The sequence below is a fragment of the Panthera leo genome, chromosome Y, assembly GCF_018350215.1.
Source record: "Panthera leo isolate Ple1 chromosome Y, P.leo_Ple1_pat1.1, whole genome shotgun sequence".
Lineage (NCBI taxonomy): Eukaryota > Metazoa > Chordata > Mammalia > Carnivora > Felidae > Panthera > Panthera leo.
Genome location: NC_056697.1, coordinates 6,672,917 through 6,694,001, shown reverse-complemented (window position 1 = coordinate 6,694,001; position 21,085 = coordinate 6,672,917). Strand labels below are relative to the sequence as shown.

At 46.1% G+C, this 21,085-nt stretch overlaps 1 protein-coding gene and 1 non-coding gene across 6 annotated transcripts in view; one reads left to right on the top strand and one right to left on the bottom strand.

The window, feature by feature from the left end:
• Positions 1-21,085, bottom strand: part of TBL1X (transducin beta like 1 X-linked) — a 231,243-nt gene that overhangs the window by 88,044 nt on the left and 122,114 nt on the right. The window lies entirely within an intron of this gene.
• LOC122212694 lies at positions 11,455-11,559 on the top strand. The gene has a single exon (XR_006199259.1). It is a non-coding gene; the product is annotated as a U6 spliceosomal RNA (small nuclear RNA).

Here is a 21,085-nt window from a genome sequence, read left to right as displayed (position 1 = left end):
CCCACCTGGAGCCACACTACAGTCCCTTCCCCACCCAGCTGCCAGCCACCTGCAGGGGGAGTGCGGAGGCAGAGCAGGGCTTCAAGTCCAAAGCTGTCACCATTATTATGTCCCATAAGGAGCCGATGGCTGTTCCCTGTCCACGGCTCTGACCCCATCTCCCTGTCAGATGCTTGCTGCTATCACATCACGCTAGTCCGGCTGCCTTTTCACCTCTCACGTTCCCGGAGCTCGCTCCCACTGCCTGGCCTCTGCACGTGCTGTTCCCGAACTCTCCTCTGGCTCCCCCACCCTGTATCCCCCAGACTCCAACTCAATGGTTTCCTCTTTAAGAGGCCTTCTTACCTCTAACATGGGACCCCTTTCCTCCAAGTACCTTGGTCACATAACACTGCTGATGCGCTTTGTGGCATGTATTATCAACTATCTTGTTTGTTTCTGCTTCTTGCCTGTCTAGGTCCACCAGGGCATCCACGACACTGAACTCAAGGGGTGTCTAACTCAACATCTGTATCCACAAAGCTTAGAGTGTCCCTGACACAACAAGAAAACGTTGGATAGCTTAGGACATAACGATGAAAACAAAACAAAACAAAACAAAAAAACCCCTTCAGAATATAGGAAGATGTATTTAACACCCAAGCTCCACCGAAGGTTGCATTTTCCGTCTGGGTGACTCATGCACCATTTTCGGGACTTGCAGGGCTTTGTAATAAACATTAATGATAACCAGAAAGTAGGGGTAGAAATAGAACTTGTGTGATATCATATCCGTCTAAATGTATACAGTTCGGAGCAGATGGCAGTACATCCCCATGTTGCCTACATATGAATTTAACATCGTTACCGCATCCAACTTACAACCAAGTTAGTCCAACACATACGTCATTACTAGACTTCGCTCTTCGCTGCAAGGTCTAGCAATTAACAGATAAATGGCCCAGTTCTCGTAAAGGAGTCCCCTACTCCCAGCCGCTCTTGACTGAGCCTTCTCACTGCCCAGCAGGCACGGATTTACACGTGCACAACTAGTTGTTTACGGAAACGAAGTTGAATCCTCTATAGAACGGCTAAGTGGGAGTCGTTTCCACAAATGTCACGGGATTAGGTGCGGGCGGGGCAGCCAAGACGACGGTGGCGATGTGGAGAGATGCCCACAACAGAATGCAATGTGCATGTGCAGCTAGGAGCTAGAAAGCCAGCAAAATGCACCGAGCGCTCTGGCTGGAATCTTCTGGGGGGCAAGTCCTGGCTGTGAATCCTCCTCACGGCAAGGGGAGGCCCACCCTCGAGGTACTGGGTACCTACAGATGACTGGTATTCACACGCTTTAGGTTAAAACAACAAAAGACGTCAGATGTGTATGCCTCATTTTTTAGGTTGCTCAGCTGATACTGACTTTTTGAATTAACATGACAATGCTCAGGTCAGTTTGGGGGGCAGGGGGACGACAGACAACTTCTGTCTTTTCACATAAAACTGTCCACGTTCTGAGTGATAAATATCCATTTATAATGTGCGTAAATCAAACAAGTTCTTTGTGCTGATGCCATGAAGTTCTAATGAGCTAACAGTGACGGTTCAGTTTTTGGAGTCCAGAGTAGACCCCAGGTTAAATGGCTGTAACATCGTGATGTGAAATTAATGCGGTAAAATCACAAATATTCCAGACATCCGTCCCCATCCTCTAAAGCCCTTTACAAAATGACGTATCTAAGTGCCTAATATATAATGTGGGTAAATTAAGACTATTTTCACTAAAACTAGTTTCTTAATATTAGAAAAGAATCCAATTTGAAATATGCAAATTCAAATTGAAACAAGTAAATGTTCAGGGAGCCTGGGTGGCTCAGTCATTAAGCGTCCAACTTCAGCTCAGGTCATGATGTCACAGTGGGAGTTTGAGCCCCGCATCGGGCTCTGTGCTGACAGCTCAGAGCCTGGAGCCTGCTTCAGATACTGTGTCTCCCTCTCTCTCTGCCCCTCCCCTGCTCTGGCTCTGTCTCTCTCTCTCTCAAAAATGAATAAACTTTAAGCAAAATAAAAAAAATAAATAAAAGAAGTAAGTAAACTTTCCACTTTGTTGAGTATGTTAGCTTATAAAAATTCACTTCGTGGAAATTTTTTTCCCCTAAATGCAGCTATCTGCAGAGTAAAATATGTACCTGTGACATATGGTAAATTTAAAAGAACACCTAATGCTGACCTTTGATCTAGTCCCTCAGTCTCTGCCCACCCCACACCCCCCCCCCCCCACCTTCAAAGAGCGACTCAAACCTCATTTCCTCCAAAGATGGTGAGGTCTAGCCTTCTTGACCCCAATAGGAATGGTTTGCTCAGTGCGTCCTCGGGCTCCGAGGGCACGAAACAACCTACTTCCATGTGCTCTGAAGGGTTCCTTACATTCTGATGTGTCCTCCAGACCTAAGATCTGTAAACCTGTTTGCATTTCCCTATCTATTCCAGCGGCTCTCAACAGGGGGTGATGTTGTCCTCCCCTCCCCACCCCCGCCCCCCGCCCCCACCGGGAACACTGGGCAGTATCTGGTGACATTTTTGGTTGTTATAACTGTTGTGGGGAGCGTTAGTGGCCCCTGGTGGGTGCAGACCAGGAATGCTGCTCACCATCCCACAATCCCCCAGCACCAAGAACTACCCATCCCCGAAAGTCCATAATGCCCAGACTCACAAACCCATTCTATCTCCTTATGTGAATGTATCTGTTCTTCCCGCGGCCAGTTTTCATGTTCTGTAACACGTGTGACCTTTTTTCTTGTTCCTATGTTGTCTGCAAGGCACCCTCACTCTGTGGGTGGGAACTCAATCTTCTTTGTATTTTTCCAGCATTCAAAGCCTCTTCACATGGTTACAGGCATCACTGCAGGAAGGCCAGCAGCCCAGAGAGTCTTCATCTTTCTATCTTCTAAAGCTACGGTCCTTAAAAGATCACCTTCGATGTATTTGTTTGAAACGAACAAATTTAACCGAGGACAACACTTACCATGTGCCACTCAAGTTTTATTAATTAGCGGGTCACACAATACCACTAACAACATACAGCAATTACTACAATAGATTTATATTTAGAGCATCTTCTTCACCAAGATGAAAACAGAACAAAACGAAACAAACAACCCAAGGATGGTCTGAGTCACAGAGATCTGTAAACCTGAACTTGTATTCCACCTAGAAGGCACTTTGCATGTGGACCCGCAGCATTCTGCTAGTGGAGACCAGTGTCCTCGATCAGAGCAGGCTTACTGGAGAGACTGAGAAAAATCAGACCAAAATGATCAGATTCACATGAACAGTCTCAGGATTTACGAGGCATCTATTTAAAATGCAGAAAACTGGGGCGCCCGGGTGGCTCAGTCGGTTGAGCATCCGACTTCGGCTCAGGTCACGCTCTTGTGGTCTGTGAGTCCGAGCCCCGCGTCAGGCTCTGTGCTGACGGCTCGGAGCCTGGAGCCTGCTTCCGATTCTGTGTCTCCCTCTCTCTCTGCCCCTCCCCTGCTCACGTCTCTCAAAAGTGAATAAACATTAAAAATTTTTGAAAAAAACAAAATGCAGAAGACCAATCATTATTAACACGGCTTCATTGTAATGCCTGCCTCAAAAAGCAGTACCTGCCAGACAGCAAAAAACGAACCAATTTAGCCAAAAACGATTGGTCAAACTGAAACCAAATTTAAAATCTAATAGCTGCACCTCTGTATCCCCCACCGCAGCATTCCTACTGCATTTTAATGGCTCAATTACTCAAAACAGTGTCATATGGACAAAGTCCACATTTAAGTACTTGTCATCAACGTTCCTACCGCTACGTGCACATCAGGGTGTAAAAGTCGCCATAAATGTGAGGAAGTAATTCATCACCCACCGCAGCCTCGAGCGAGCGGCTGGGTCTAACTGCATTAATCTCTTCTTAATTTCTATGGGGCATAAACCTCAATTTAACGATACGATTTTCCCCGAATGGAAATTCAGCATGGCAGGTCAGGAGGGGCATTTAGAACCAATACACTGGGTAAAAATAATTATGATGATTTACAAAGCTCCCCAGAAAGCAAAAATACTATGAAAGGCTTAGAAATAATAAGTGTTCCATTTGCATACATTTTAACAGCGCTGCCACTGTAAGAAAACATAGTCTGAACTTTCCTTACTGGGTCAGAACATGCTATTAAAACAAAATCAGGGACTTATTAATCAGCTCACCTCATTCAACCTGCCATGATTACAAACCTCTCAGCAGTTTAAACGAGATCATGGTCAGGGAAAAGCATTATGTTGGCTAATTTCTACACAGACCCCAGGAGAAATCAATTTCGCTTTACAATTTTTCTAATTGGCCAAGGTACATTAAAAAGTGTGTGCGTGCACGCGCCTTTTTTTAACTGAGTACTGTTATATAACAGAAAATGGTGTTTTATGTATTCTCTGAAACAAACAAGAATTTAAATTTTTTTTTTTTTTAACGTTTATTTATTTTTGAGACAGAGAGAGACAGAGCATGAATGGGGGAGGGTCAGAGAGAGGGAGACACAGAATCCGAAACAGGCTCCAGGCTCTGAGCTGTCAGCACAGAGCCCGACGCGGGGCTCGAACTCACGGACCGGACCGCGAGATCATGACCTGAGCCGAAGTTGGACGCTTAACCGACTGAGCCACCCAGGCGCCCCGAAACAAACAAGAATTTAAAAGAACATCAGTTTCTAATCACATGGCTGAGAACTATAAACCAGTAACTCAAGTACACTATAACAACATTTAAAAATAATACAAAGTTCAATACTTTTACTGTACTCTTCTTTGGTGACAGAGCTGTAATTGTTAGCATCTAACCTGTCTAATTTTTGAAAATTACAAAATGCAATATAAGTATGATTTCATGGGCTCTCATTTTTAGAATCCTATCCGATGTGTCACACATAGCACATATGTATATATTTTTAAGTTTATTTTACTTACTTGGAGAGAGACAGAGAGAGATAGAGACAGAGAGAGAGCGAACACAAGCAGGGAAGGAAGGGGCGGAGAGTGGGGGTGACAGAGCATCCGAAGCGGGTTCTGTGCTCTCTGCTGATGGCAGAGAGCCCAACGTAGGGCTCAAACTCACGAACTTCAAGATCATGACCTGAGCCGAAGTCGGACACTCAACTGACCGAGCCACCCAGGCACCGCAGCATGTATTTTTTACCCACTATAACGGAAGACTTTTTTGTCTGCTCTTTTCACTACTATCTAACATAGTTCCTGATATACACAGTAGGTGCTCAGTAAATACACACTGGTTAGTTGAATGTTTTACACCGAGATGAAGTGAACGGAAATGACGGAAGAAAATAAGTGTTCATCAAGAGCTTAATGTGTCCACATATTATGCAATATGCTATGTGGCGGATGTGGGGGAAGATTATAAAGACAGGAGACAAAGTCCTTTCCTGTGCAAGAAGCTCGTGTATACACAACACGCACTCAGGTGGAAACGGAACTCCCAACACTGAATTAGGTTATCTCTGACCCAGGACAGGAAAGGTAACAGAAACTCTTTCCCTTTCCTCTGGGGCACTCCATTTACTCCTCATAACATGAGCTAGATCATATTCCCATTTCGTGGACAAAGAAAGAGGTCTCTGGTCACCTGGCGAAAACTCAAGAGTTAGTAGTGGGCAAGAGAGAGAGTACGTACAACTGGGCTTCAAACGATGGGAGAGAGATGTCCTTTGTAGAGGTCTTTCTGTAAACTACCTATGGCTTGGTGTCCTGTGGTCTAGAATTCCGCATGTAATGCGTGGTTGTTTTAGTAATGCCACCTTCACTAGAGCGGGCAGGGACTAGAGTGGAGTCAGCTCATCTATAGTTACCTGTTTCTGTTCATCCTTTGAGAACAGGACACCCGACTTTAGGTGGGCACATGGCCACACCCTCCCCCCAAAAGGATATGCTTTCCATGCGAATGGGTTTTGGCCAAAGGCTACGTAAGAAGTCAAACAGGAAGCTTCATGAATGCGTTCTTAAAATCACAGTGGCCAGGGGCGCCTGGGTGGCTCAATTAAGTGTCTGACTTCGGCAGGCTGTGATCTTATAGTTCGTGGGTTCAAGCCCTGAGTTGGGCTCCGTGCTGACAGCTCAGAGCCTGAAGCCTGCTTCAGATTCTGTGTCTCCCTGTCTCTCTGCCTCTCTCCTGCTCGTGGTCTCTCTCTCTCTCAAAAATATACAAACATTAAAAGAAATTTAACATTTTCAGTGCCTCAAGAAACAAATACGACGTGCTACCCCATGTTGTCTTTTTTGTTTATTTTTTCCTGGATTTGGCACCTGATCTTAATTCCTTAGAGGGTGTCACACCATGTAAACAAAGCTTGAAAAAAGCGCCTTCATCGGAAGCAGCACGCCTGGGCTTAATCCTGGACTCTGAACTGGTACCACTTTCCATCCTCGTGGCCGATCATTCAGCGTGTTTGACACTCTTTCTGTTACGTGTGTGATGGGAAAGCCCACGTTCATCTCACAGGGGTGCCGTGCGGTAAGAAAAGCGATGTGGGCGGAGGACCTGGCTCGCTCTCGGCCTTGCTTTCTCGTGGCCAACGGGGACGTGGGCAGAGGGACGGTGAGGAGGCCACGCTTGGAAATGGCCCAACACTGAGCCCAACAAATCATCAAGTTGACTCAGTCCGAGTGTACGGAAAGCTTTTCAAAGCACAAGGTCTGGGATTTGATCGTTCACCGACAGCCTCCCCTTTCAAGAACTACTTTCTCCGCTCGTTACGGGAGAACTCTGGATCCAGACCTGCACCGGCCAAGAGAAATAGAAGGTGAGCTTACATCTAACTTTTTTTTAATTTAATTTTTTTTTTTAAATGTTTATTTTCGAGAGCCAGAGAGCGAGAGAGAGAACGCGCAGGCGCAAGCAGGGGAGGGGCAGAGAGAGAGGGAGACACAGGATCCGAAGTGGGCTCCGGGCCATCAGCACAGAGCCTGATGCGGGGCTCGAACCCACGAACCGTGAGATCGTGACCTGAGCCGAAGTCGGACACTCAACCAACTGAGCCACCCAGGAGTCCCTACAGTACACCTAACTTTAAGAGTTAAACATGCAAAGAGAGACCTGTGAAGTTAATTTTCATCACTATTTAAATTTCACCCAAAATGTATCCCAAATAGCATCATTTCAACGTGTGCTCCTTATCAAAAATTACTGAGATCTCCCATGTCCCTTTCTCCATCTCCAAAATCCTCAACCACCGGGTATTTTCTACTTATGGCGCATCTCAACTAGGAAACAAATTTTCACTGGGGATACACGACTGCTACTACAGTTCAGGAAATGCAGACTCACATATCCACGTGGTTCCCAACATACTTCAAAGTTTTCCAACAACTAAATCAAGTATCGGTGTTTAAACTTACGTCAATTAAAAGGAAAGAAAACGTTCAAGTCTGTCCTCAGTGACACTGACCACGCTTCAGGTACTCCGTAACTCTGCGTGGCTAGGGGCCACCTTATCGGACAGAGCAGGTCAGCATGGCTAGTAAGAAGCCGGGGGCAGCTAGCCATGCTAATCAAATCCTTTGATCATGATCTGTAGGATCGAGGGAGATGGGGAGTTTCTAGGCCACACAATTCCTCTCTAATTGGTCCACATGCAGCGTTTTAAATCATAGGCCCACAATTTTTTTTTCTCTACCAATTCCAAAGAGATTAATAAAGTATCAAAGTTTAAAACTATCTCCTCCTAAAAATAGTCTGTTTCTTCTTGAAAATTCCTTTTCATATTACGAACTAATTTTCATAACCTTAGATAGATCCTGGAGCTTAGAGTCTCACACTGGACTCTCCTATATATGAGGCCACATTTACGGCATGTGCCGTAAATCCAAATTACGTACTGAACTTCACAGATGAGACGGTACAAAAAAAAGACAAGACGTAAAATATCTTGTGGATCATTTTTTATATGGATCACTTGTTGAAATGGATATAGAGTCAAATGGAATGCACTACTGCCTTATTACATATTAAATTATATATTGCAATATTAAGATATGTTGCAATATTAATTTCACTGGTTTCTTTCTACTTTGTGTTGTGGCTACCATAAAGTGATATTTGTGGCTCACATTCTATTTCTACTGCACAGCACCAATCTCGATGGCTTCTATGGTGCCTGCAGGCTCTAACATGTTGACCGTCATTGCAAGATGAAAGCAGAGTCTTTTTAGGTCACATGATTCCTGTTTCAGTTGTGACCACTGCAAATTTTCATTCCTTGACATCTTTTTTATTCCTTGACCAATTCGAAACACATTAATAATCACAAATTGGGGGTGCCCGGGTGGCTTGGTCAGTTGAGCGTCCAGCTCTTGATCTCAGCTCAAGTCACGATGTCACGGTTCATGAGTCTGAGAGCCCCGAGTCAGGCTCTATGCTGACAGCGTGGAGCCCGCTTGGGATTCTCTCTCTCTCCCTCTCTCTCTCTGCTCCTACCCCTCTCGTTCTATCACATAATAAATAAATGAAATTTAAAAAAACACACAAATTGTTCTAATTAAAGACTAGCATTCCCTTGGAAAAAAGCAATTTTCCGTCGGAAGCTATTTTTAATATAGCGAATTATTAGAATTTCCATCAGACACGTGAGCAAAGTGTTGGTGAAAGCCTATGGGTCCGAGAACGCCAAGGTCACAGTAGGCCAAGCACGTGGTGAGCAAACAGCCCAATGCTCACATCTGTGCACTTTATCCATTTTGATTTTGGATCGCCTAGCAGGTGGCACAGTGGGCTGTCTACTTCCAGGTCTCAGTTCCAGGTAAGGACCCAGCCTGGCTGCAGTTCCGTCATCTACAAAATGGGGATGAGACCACACAATACGGGCGTCCCACCCTCTGGCACGTGGTCACAGGAGCACAAAGGCAGTGAAGCTACTAATGGGCTTTGTGTGCCAGCCAACAGTATAGCTCAAATCCCAGCGGGTCGCTGATCAGGAGTGGGTGACCCTGAACAAAACATCTCAGCCAGGACTACTGTTAGTTACTCTTGCTACTATCGTTACACTGAATCTCCTTTTAGGTCTGACATTCTGCCCCTTAACTGTCAGCAGTCACTTGAAGATTTAATTCAGCCCCGCCCATCACGGGCAGCGGAGAATCAACAGCTACACATCTCAAGCATCTAGCACTGAGGTAACTGCATGTATCTCATCCACGAAGACCAACTGGGCGCCTGGTGGCTCAGTCGGTTAAGCGTCCGACTTGGGCTCGGGTCATGATCTCACGGTTCGTGGGTTCGAGCCCCGCGTCGGGCTCCGTGCTGACAGCCCGGAGCCTGCTTCGGATTCCGTGTCTCCCTCTCTCTCTGCCCCTCCCTGCTCACACTCTGCCTCTCTCAAAAATAAACAAACATGAAAAAAAATTTTTTTAAGTCACTGACCTTGAGCCACATGTTGGAATAGAAGGTAGGACAGGGCCACTACCCCTGTTCCTGATTTCCTGAGTCCTACACACCGTAGAACAAAGAAAACTCCTACTCTGGGTAGTAAACCACACAGAGGAAATGGAATCTTGAGTCCCAAGGAAATGCCCAATATTAGAGAAATACAGCCATTTCTCCATGGATTATCTCATGTACTGCAACTCGGCAGGAAATGACTCATTGAAGCCCTGGCTAGCCTCTTACCTACTCAATGTACTTTTCAGCAAAAATATACAAACGCCACTAAGAAGCTACATCTGTTACGTTGCAAAAGGGCAGCTATCCCGCCCTGATGTTATCACAGCACTGCTTTGAATAAGGAACTTCAGAGTGATTTAGAAAACGATTTCTTCCGCGTCCTGAGCATATTATAAAACAGCTCAGGGCTTCAAAGGCAGCACAGAGCCTGTCACAAAATAGATACTCAATTAATTCATTTGCATAATAAGACATATGTCACACAAGTACACACACATGCACGCGTATACACACATCCCTGAGAAACACTGAACTTTGGCTAATGATAACTGGAAACAAATTGGCAAGTTTGCCAAAGTGTAATTACATTTCAACATTCTTTTATTGGCTAACCTAAGAATGTCTGCTTTTCCTACAGCTGTCATTCTATAAAAATACCGTCTTTTGATAAACACACTGGCAAATATGAGCTGAATTCACTTCTTTGTGATCTTCAAACACATGGACTCGCATTAACGGGGGGTCGTAACTGTGGCACTCGTGGACACCTTTAAGGAAAGGGATCAGACAGCTAACAACAGAAGCGCACCTGAACGTATGGTACCAGTGAATTCATTTGCTAACTTCCTTCTTGACATGCAGCCACAGTATGTTAATTCAGTTTGGCTCAAGACACTAATGTACCAGCAAATATCAGAAATGATCCATTTAGGGGCGTCTGGGTGGCTCCGTTGGTTGAGCCTCCGACTTCGGCTCAGGTCATGGTCTCGTGGCTCGTGGGTTCGAGCCCCGCGTCGGGCTCTGTGCTGACAGCTCAGAGCCTGGAGCCTGTTTCAGATTCTGTGTCTCCCTCTCTCTCTGCCCCTCCCCTGTTCATACTCTGTCTCTCTCTGTCTCAAAAATACATAAACGTTAAAAAATTAAAAAAAAAAAAAAAAGAACCCGAGATATATGCCTTTTAAAATGGCTTTTGTCGGGGCGCCTGGGTGGCTCAGTAGGTTAAGCGTCTGACTTCGGCTCAGGTCATGAAGTCACAGTCTGTGAGTTCAAGCCCCGCATCGGGCTCTGTGCTGACAGCTCAGAGTCTGGAGCCTGCTTTGGATTCTGTGTCTCCCTCTCTCTCTGTCCCACCCCTGCTTCCACTCTGTGTCTCTCTGTCTCTCAAAAATAAACGTTAAAAGCAACGTATTTAAAAAATAAAAAATAAAATGGCTTTTGTCCAATTCATAAAAAAAATGCAAATGGCTGACAAACAAGATAAAATATCCCACCTCATTAGTAATCAAAGAAATGCAAAAATATACATATATAGAGAAAGATGCCGTGCATTCCCAGGTCGGTTGACCGCAATCATGCAAGCTGTTTGCCAGGGCTGTCCCCCACCCCCTTCCCAATACTATACAATTGGAACAACGTTTCAGGACAGCAAGTTGGTAATCGATCCCAAGAGCCCCACAACTCTATTTCCAGCAATCTATCCTAAAGCCCAAACTGGAAGCAATCTAAATCTCCCAACTACATGTGTTAAATAGATTACGGTGCATGAACTTGATGGGATAGATGCAGAAAAATATTTTCATTACATGTTGGTAGATGACCAAATGCTCACTCTGTAAGGTTAAGCGGAAGACAAACATTAGGAAGCTGACTCTACAGGGTGTTACACACGCACGTTTACAAACATTTGGAAAGAAATATACCAAAATACTGACGGGGAGAGAACTTCCGTGGGTGAGTTTAGAGGCGTTCATTTTCTTTCCATGCTATTTTTTTTTTTCAACTTGCACGTCATTTTTAAAATCACCAAAGTTGGAACGATACAGAGAAGATTAGCATGGCCCCTGCGCAAGGATGACACGCAAATTCGTGAAGCGTTCCATATTTTTACAAAGGGCTAGTATCCAAAATCTATAAAGAGCTCATCAAACTCCACACCCGAAAAACAAATAACTCAGTGAAGAAATGGGCAGAAAACATGAATAGACACTTCTCTAAAGAAGACATCCGGATGGCCAACAGGCACATGAAAAGATGTTCAACGTCGCTCCTCATCAGGGAAATACAAATCAAAACCACACTCAGATACCACCTCACGCCAGTCAGAGTGGCCAAAATGAAGAAATCAGGAGACTATAGATGCTGGAGAGGATGTGGAGAAACAGGAACCCTCTTGCACTGTTGGTGGGAATGCAAACTGGTGCAGCCGCTCTGGAAAGCAGTGTGGAGGTTCCTCAGAAAATTAAAAATAGACCTACCCTATGACCCAGCAATAGCACTGCTAGGAATTTATCCAAGGGATACAGGAGTACTGATGCACAGGGGCACCTGTACCCCAATGTTTATAGCGGCACTCTCAACAATAGCCAAATTAAGGAAAGAGCCTAAATGTCCATCAACTGATGAATGGATAAAGAAATTGTGGTTTATATACACAATGGAATACTACGTGGCAATGAGAAAGAATGAAATATGGCCTTTTGTAGCAACGTGGATGGAACTGGAGAGTGTGATGCTAAGTGAAATAAGCCATACAGAGAAAGACAGATACCATATGGTTTCACTCTTATGTGGATCCTGAGAAACATAACAGAAACCCATGGGGGAGGGGAAGGAAAAAAAAAAAAAAAAAAAAAAAAGAGGTTAGAGTGGGAGAGAGCCAAAGCATAAGAGACTGTTAAAAACTGAGAACAAACTGAGGGTTGATGGGGGGTGGGAGGGAGGGCAGGGTGGGTGATGGGAATTGAGGAGGGCACCTTTTGGGATGAGCACTGGGTGTTGTATGGAAACCAATTTGACAGTAAATTTCATATATTAAAAAATAAAAAAAATAAAAAAATAATAATAAAAAAAAATAAAATAAAATAAAATAAAATCACCAAAGTTACCGAAAACCCTGGCAACAAAGAATTACTAGTTCCACATGTGGTGAGTATCAATAACATAACTAAGATAGCTGATGACCTATTTCTTTCTTTTCTAAGAACATCAATACGCTTTTCCTTCTATAGCGCGATGTGTTGGGGAAATGCTTTTCTTCTCTAGGCATACACGCACCAACCTCCTGGGAGTCACCTTTTTGAGGTTTCATGATGCTCGAGTCTATAAATACAACATTAAATATTTACGATTGATATTTGCCGCTTCTAAAAATACAAAGAAGAGAAGGTCTCTTAACAAGGCCTCCAATTTCATTTTCTCGCTGAATTAACCAGGACCGTGCACTCTGCCCGCAGGCCCCGGGGCTCCCGGGGCCTCCTCCCTTTCCGCCGGCCCAGGGTCCCCCTGCCCGAGCGGGTACCCGTCCACTTCGTAAAAGCCCAGCATCGGCTGGTGCCCGAGCCCGCTTCTGCCAGTGGGACCTGTTACTGCCTTCGTGAACAGTAACCGAGTATCGTGTGAACTTCAACTGGGAGCGCAAAAATTTCTTTTCTCCCAAAACGACTTCGGATGCTGTGTTACGAGACCGAACCGAGAGAGGCCACCAAACAAAAATGTGTCGTCGGAGCGGCCGAAGCACAGACAATGGTGAGGAGGCGGGAAGAGGCAACAGATCCGTGGGCGATTCTGCGTGGAGAGGCTTTCACTCCACTTTAGAGAAGCCCACGCTGGAAAGGGCAGAGGGTCCATCACGGGTGTGGCTCATGAGAACGGTGGACCCAGACCCGCAGCGCAAGAGAAAGCTCTGTCCACGGCCATCAACAGGTTGGCACTGGTTACTTTAACTTAAGACAAAACAATCGCCAGGAGGTCAGGTTTACTGCATTAGTGATATGGCCATGTGGACGGCACATACCCTTGACAGGATGTGGCCCGAGGGCACTTGACCCGTGGTCTTTGTCCCCCAAACTCATAACCCCAGTCTAATCATGTGAAAAACAGCAGCCAAATCCAAACTGAAGAATGTTCTCCAGAATGCATGACCCAGCATTCCTTAAAATGACCACGGTCATGAAAAACAGGAATGTCTGAGAGACTGTCACAGCCCAGAGAAAATAAGGAGACAAATTCAACATGGTGCCCTGGTTGGGATCCTGGGACAGAAAAAGCTCAGTCGTGAAGAAAGGGGGTGAAACCTACACAAGTCTGAAATGCAATTAATAGACGTATTTCAAATAATGTATATACGAGTATCGTTTCTTTAGATTCCCTGAGTTACCCAGTGCTCTCCGGTGACCTGGCCAGCTATGGGCTTCAGTCCTCCAGGTAAGAAGGCTCATCCGTGCCTGAGGGAAACCAGCGCAGAATGGGTCCACACCTGGGAAGCATGCCGTGGCTTACTCCCCTGGGGAGAGGCCCTGCACGCACACACCAACAAACGAACCCAATCTGGGTCAACAGCTGTCCCTGGGCTTTGCCACCAATAACTCCTTCACGGTTATGAGTCTGCCTCGCTGCAAATCTTCAACACGTCAAAGATCATCAGCCTTGGCAACCGTGGTGGAAACACCTACCCAATCTTATCAGGTTACGACGTTTATAGAGGTCTGTCGCTTCCACCGCTTGAAATGCCATTGTCTTTATTATTCCATTATTCTCGGCTTCCTACTCCCCCCCCCCCCGCCCCCACCCAACTTAACCCTTTCGGTTATTTCTGTCAGTCGGACTTGAAAAGCAGGGATGAAAATCCACCAAGGAGAACTTTAAAGCAAAAAGAGAAGAAATGCCCTCCAAGAGCTGGGCTTCAGGGTCAGGGCCACTAGCTGCAAAGATGGAAACAGTGAGGCAGCACCAAGCTTCGTGCCAAAGCAAGCGGCCACGTTTAGGGCAACAGAAGGGTTTCCAATCCACACCAGAACTTGGAAGAGCAGGGGAATAAATCCCCTGAGAGCGTCTGCTCTTCTAGATGCTGACAGAGACCACCTGACCGCGCTCCTGCTAAGGACGCTCTGGGGGTCAGGTCACTGGGTTCTCAGCTCTCCAGTCAGGAAAAGCACGCCCCTCTCTGGCCTGCAGCTGCCTTGCCCAGAAAACACAAGAGAATCTTAAAGCTTCCTTCTCAACTCGAAAATTTTAGAAGCCTATGAAATGTTCATTAATTCATCCTGAGTGTCCTGAATTCGTAGAATGGAATTCCTACTTACCAGGCTCATTTCTTTGTATCTGACGTGCCTTAAGCTACTGTTTAAAGATGTTGGCCTTTATTACTCTATTCTGCCTTTACAGCCTCTCCAGGGCCTCACCTAACGTCTGGGACGCATAAGTTTTCAGTAAGTATTTGCTGAATGAATGAATGATTTTAGTGCTATATGAGCAAAGAGCAGTAAAGATGCTATCATCTTTGAAATCATGAGTAGGACATAAAATTTTGTACAGTATGGTACTGGCACAAAAATAGTCACATACATCAATGGAACAGAATAGAAAGCCCAGAAATAAGCCCACACTCATATGGTCAAATCATCTATGACAAAAGAGGCAAGAATACTCAATGGGAAAAAGACAGCCTCTTCAATTAATGGCGTTGGGAAAACCAACGTGCAAAAGAATGAAACTGGCCCACTTTCTCATACCATACACAAAAATAAACTCCAAGTAGATTAGAGACCTAAATGTGAGACCTGAAATCATAAAACTCATAAAAGAACACACAGGCAGTAATCTCTTGGACATCAACCTTAGCAAGGGAAACAAAAGCAAAAATAAACAACTGGGACTACGTCAAACTAAAAAGCTTTTGTAGAGCAAAGGAAACCATCAACAAAACGAAAAGGCAACCTCCTGAAAGGCAGACAGTATTTGCAAGGGATATATCTGAAACAGGGTTAATATCCAGGGCGCCTGGATGGCTCAGTCCGCTGAGCCTCCGACTTCGGCTAGGGTCACGATCTCGCGATCCATGAGTTTGAGGCCCACGTTGGGTTCTGTGCGGACAGCTCAGAGCCTGGAGCCTGCTTTAGATTCTGTGTCGCCCTCTCTCTGCCCCTCCCCCACTCAAGCTCAAGCTCTGTCTCTGTCTCTCAAAAATGAAAAAATGTTAAAAAAAAAAAAACGGGATTAATACCCAATATACATAAAGAACTCAACTCAACACCAAAAGACAAAAAACAAAAAACAAAAACAACCAAATAATCTGATTAAAAATAGGCCGAAGACCTGAATAGACACTTTTCCAAAGAAGACATAAAGATGGCCAACAGACACATGAAATGATGCTCAGCATTTGCTAATCATCAAGGAAATGCAAATCAAAACCACAATGACATATTACCTGACACCAGTTTAATGGCTGGTTTCAGAAAGACAAGAAATAACAAGTGTTGGTGAGAGTGTGGAGAAAAGGGAACCCCTGTGCACTGTGGGTGCACATGGAAATTGGTATGACCACTGGGGAAAACAGTATGGAGTTTCCTCAAAAAAAAAAAAAAAAAAAAGAAGAAGAAGAAATACCATATGATCCAGTAATTCTACTCTAGGTATATACCTGAAGAAAACAAAAACAGTAATTCAAAAAGATACCTGCACCCCTGTGCTTACTGCAGAGTTATTTACAACAGCCAAGATACAGAAGTAACCTGAGTGTCTACCGACAAGTAAAGAAGACGTGATGTACACACAATGGAGTATTACTCAGCCATAAAAGAGTGAAATCTTGCCATTCATAACAACATGGATGGAGCTAGAGGGTATAATGTTGAGGGAAATAAATCAGTCAGAAAAAGAAATGCCATATGATTTCACTTACATGTGCAATCTAAAAAACAAAACAAATGAACAAAGAAACAACAATAAAAACAAAAAACAGACTCATACATACAGAGAACTGAAGGTTGCCAGAGAGGGAAGGGGCTGGGGAGGGGGGACAAAAGAGGTAAAGGGGAATAAGAGGTACTTGCACGTTATAAAATAAGTGAGTAACGGGATGAAAAGTCCAGCACAGGGAATACAGTCAATAACACTGTTATAACTTTGTATGATGACAGACTATAATGACACATAGCATAGTGAGCATTTCGTGATGTATGTAATCGCCAAATCTCTATGTAGTACACCTGGAACTCATATAAGCTATGTCAACTACACTTGAATTAGAAATACATTTTTTTTTTTAATTTTTCAAAAGAGATAGAATTCTGTAAACTTTGGGAACATTGGCAGGGAGGAATCTCACTCACTTTTCTTTCGTTAACTCTGCATAGGAGACGGTAAAAGAAGGTAATTCAATTTCACTATTGTGAAAGGGAAAGGTCAACATTTCCTAAATGTCTTGGGGCAGAAGGTGTGTATGAAGGTGCAGAAGCGCGTCTGACAGCAACTGGAAGATTAACAGGTATACGTGGTGGACACAGGCACTGTCGAGGCTCATCCATCAGGGGCTCAACTGATGTTTTCATGTGATAGGAGGGAGAACTATTTTTGTGTGCAAGAATACAATTAAGAGCACAAAATAGGTACACATGATCGTTGTTATTTAACTCACTGCTCTGTAGTAAAGGGACAGTCTCTACATGAAGGTTCTACTGGCTCCAAAGGTTATGCCATGGACACGGCTAAAGAATTTCTCCAGCATTTCCTGACAATTGGTAATGCGGTCAAAGGAGCACTTTTCCAACCGAGACGCAAATTTATGGGTATGGAAGACAGAGCGCTGTGGTGGGCAGTCTCTTAGATGGCACCCAGTGAGCCCACCTCCTGGTATTCGAACCCTCGCATAACCCCCACAAACATTTACCGGGATTGGTCTGTGTGAGCAGAAGAATATGGCAGAATCGAGGATATGTCACTTTTGCAATTAATTAGGTTACGAAAGCGCTACGGTTTCTGGCACTTTCTTTCTCTGTCTCCTTCTCCCCCCACTTCCTCTTCCCCTTTGTCCGTTTTCCTCATAGGGATCACTCACTCTGGGGGAAGTCAGGCCACGAGCAGCCCTACAGAGGGGCCCATAAGGTGAGGAACTAGAGCTTCCCTCCAACTTCCACATACAGGAATGAACTTGGAACGGATCCTCCAGCCGGGACAACGTTCAAAGACTGCGGCCTGGGCCAACAACGTGACTGCGGCTCTTGGAGACAACCCTGAACCAGACCATCCAGCTAGTCTGTACTTGGATTCTCCTGAGTCTCAGAACCAGTGTGAGAGAATAGGTGCTTACAGCCTTCAGCTGTCGAGTGCTGGCATCATTTGTTACACAGCCATGGATAACCAATGCAGGGACTGACACTGCAGTGTGCTAGTGGGAAGAAAGGAACCTAAAGTAGAAACCAACCCCATTCATCTGCTCCCTGTCCACTCCCCCCAAATCCATAATTACCACTTCATTCCATTTATTTGCCTTCAAGCCAGCATGCAAAGACCCAAACTAAATGGATCTATCTTGCCACCATGAAGCAGTTCTCTTTTAAGAGTAGAACCTAAATCTACTGGGCAAGTCGTTTACCTCCCAAGAATCACGCAGCCTTAGAAATCAAACTGATAATGGGCGCCCGGGTGGCTCAGTCGGTTGGGTGTCCGACTTCGGCCCAGCGCATGATCTCGCAGTCTGTGGGTTCAAGCCCTGTGTCAGGCTCTGTGCTGGCAGCTCGCAGCCTGGAGCCTGCTTTGGATTCTGTGTCTCCCTCTCTCTACCCTTACCCCACTCACGCTCTGTCTCTGTCAAAAATGAATAAACGTTAAAAAAAAGTAGAAAAAAAAAGAAATCAGACTGGTATTTTCCCCCCTAAATCCCCAGCAAATAACTTGCTCCCCCCTAAGCTATGCATTTCCATGTGCAAAAGGTACAAATGGTACTTTTTATCAGATTAGAAGAAAAGTTCCAGCTTAAAGTTCTTGGTTTCCTATGAGATAACTCCTAAACTCGCCCGATATATCTTAGCAAATTCAGGACGTAAAAACGCAAGATGTGTTTTGTACCACCACAGAATAGATTTACCTGAAAGAAAGAGTCCCTTTGAGGGTTCAGACTATGTAGGTTATCTCATGTAAAAGAATTTAGATTTTTTACCTCCAAAGCAAAATTCTAGTTTCTGGTTCACTGCCCTTCTCATGAGTCTGACTTTAATGCCCAGAATGGACAGAGCTGATGAGTGTGTACGTGCTCTAATTGGGACTCCAATTATGAAGTTGGATCTCGTTTGGGGAATGTCATTATGATGCGAAATCATATTCCCTGTTGTCAAAGCTGCTACTGGAAGCCGATCCTCCAGGGCCCCGAGTCTGTCTCCAAGGGGTGGAACGCGGCGACAGAGGACACCCAGGTCACCCCCTGTTTACTACCTGAAGCCACCACCGCTGCCGAGAGAGGAATTCCAAGGTCAAGGTCTCTCCTTCCACGCTCTGAGACTTGCAGATACAGAGCATTTTTGAATAGATGTGCTGTTGAACACACGTCCCTCAAAAGAGCCAGAGAGTCTAGAAAGATGTCTAACTTAACATCACAGACTCACCCACAGTATGATTTCTTTCAGAGACACTGGACAAGACTCCTCAGACAGGTCCTTGGAGGCCAGGCACCAAAACGCAAAGGGGCACACAGCTGCTTCTGTCCCCGCCCACCTACGGCTCCAACAGGACGGGGGGGGGGGGGGGGGGGGGGGGGGGGCTACGCTCAGAACCACCAGGCCCTGGGGTCTCTCCTGGCAGCCGGGGGCCGGGAAAAGTCGGTGCCGTGTGGCCGGTTCACGGAGTATTCCGGGGGACAAGGCGGGTGGGCCCCCAGATGACATGGTCACCAGAACCCCGGCTCCTTCCTCCCATTCAGTCGTGTGGAAAGGCCTCGTTGGGCCACGTGACAGAGAGCGGGTCTCCGAGACGTAACTCGGAGCCGGTGCACAAAGCCACGGAGTCCACGCCTGCACCTCTGTGAAACGCAGCACACACCGCATCCTCCCCTGGGGGACAGACGGCTGGAGCCTGCAGACCGTTGGCAGAAAACGTGAAAGAGACAGCCCAGCGAGTCAGTTCCAGCCTCTGCTTTCGACCTCGTTGCTTGAATACGCTCCCCTGCAGGCAGTGCCGTGACACCGACCTGTCGCGGAGCGCTGCGCTCGGAGCGCCGCTGTATCCGCGTGCCGATTTTATTAAAGACGAGGAGTTTGTCACTGCGCTTCTTCGGCCGCGCTGCACAAACGTCTAACGGCCACGGGCGTGCGTCACGCATGGCTGGGTGGCGACCTGGGAGTACAACAGGGGGCCCGGGGGAAGAGGGGTGAGGCGGGATGAGACGGTGTGGGCCACAGCCACAATCGTGGAGTCAACTGCGCCTTCTTATGCAAAAAGATCGGTTGTGGCCCTAACCCCCCTGCTGCACAACGAGGTCTCATTTGGACACGGGGTCACCGCGGATGGAATTCATCAAGACGAGGTCCCACTGGACTCGGGTGGGCCCCTTATCCACACGACTGGTGTCCTTGTAAGACAACGGTTGTATGAAAACTGAGGCACGTGGACAAGGCAGAGATGGACTCGTGTGTCTCCAAGTCCGGGAATGTCAGGAGTCCCTGGCGAGCACTGGAAGTGAGTCGGAGACAGAAAAGGAAGGATCCTCCCTTCTAGAGCCTTCAGAGGGTGGGTGGCCCTGGGGACACCTGGACTTCACGTTTCTGCCTCTGAACTCCAGAAGAGAAACGGACACAGGATAAATGTCTGCCGTTTTCAGTCCCCCGGTCCGTGGTTCATGGTTATGGCGGTCCCAGGACGCGGACGTGACCGCTGACGGTAAGCGGCAATCGTACTGTTCCAGCAAGTCCGCTGGGAGGGAAAGGCCCCTCTGACTGGCTTTGGTCCTGGGTTTGACTTAGCCGTTCCCCACTCAGACGGCTGCCCGAGCTGAACAGCACTTACACGTACCTCCTCCACCCTTCCCTTCGCGTCCCGGAGACACCTGGGGTTCAGGTGGGACCAGGGAGAGGGTGCACAGTTCTCAGACTACACGTCGGATCTTTTAGGGATTGTAAAACGCTGTCCACAAATGTACACCCATAAGCATTTTGTTTTATATGACTGACACCCAAATCCGTGTCCACATATGCCATTTTACGTTCCTTAAAGCAGTGCAACTTTTGCCATATTGAAAACCACCAGATGATTATCCTAAAAACAGAAGTGGTGCGGTGTGGTGGGTTTCAGATGGATAAGAGAGACACTGGAACGACAGCTTAGCCTGGCCCCCAGGGTCCGTGACATCAAGCCACACGACGGATGAGACACCATTACTGTAATGAGCTCTTTCTCCAGTCCCAGTAATGAGTCCGCTTGAAGAATTAATTAGAAATTCTGAAACGGCTTCCCTGAAAGGAGAAAGACGGGTTTGCCTAGAAGAACAGCGAGCAGAGCAAATCTGGATGCCGCTTCCTCACCTGCGTTTACTTTCCCCGTTTAGCGTGTCTGAAAAGCAAAGGAATCTTCCTTTACTCTGAGATCTCTCCGGTGGACCGCTCGGCAATTTAGGCAGTGAGGCTTCTCGTTGACAACAACTGG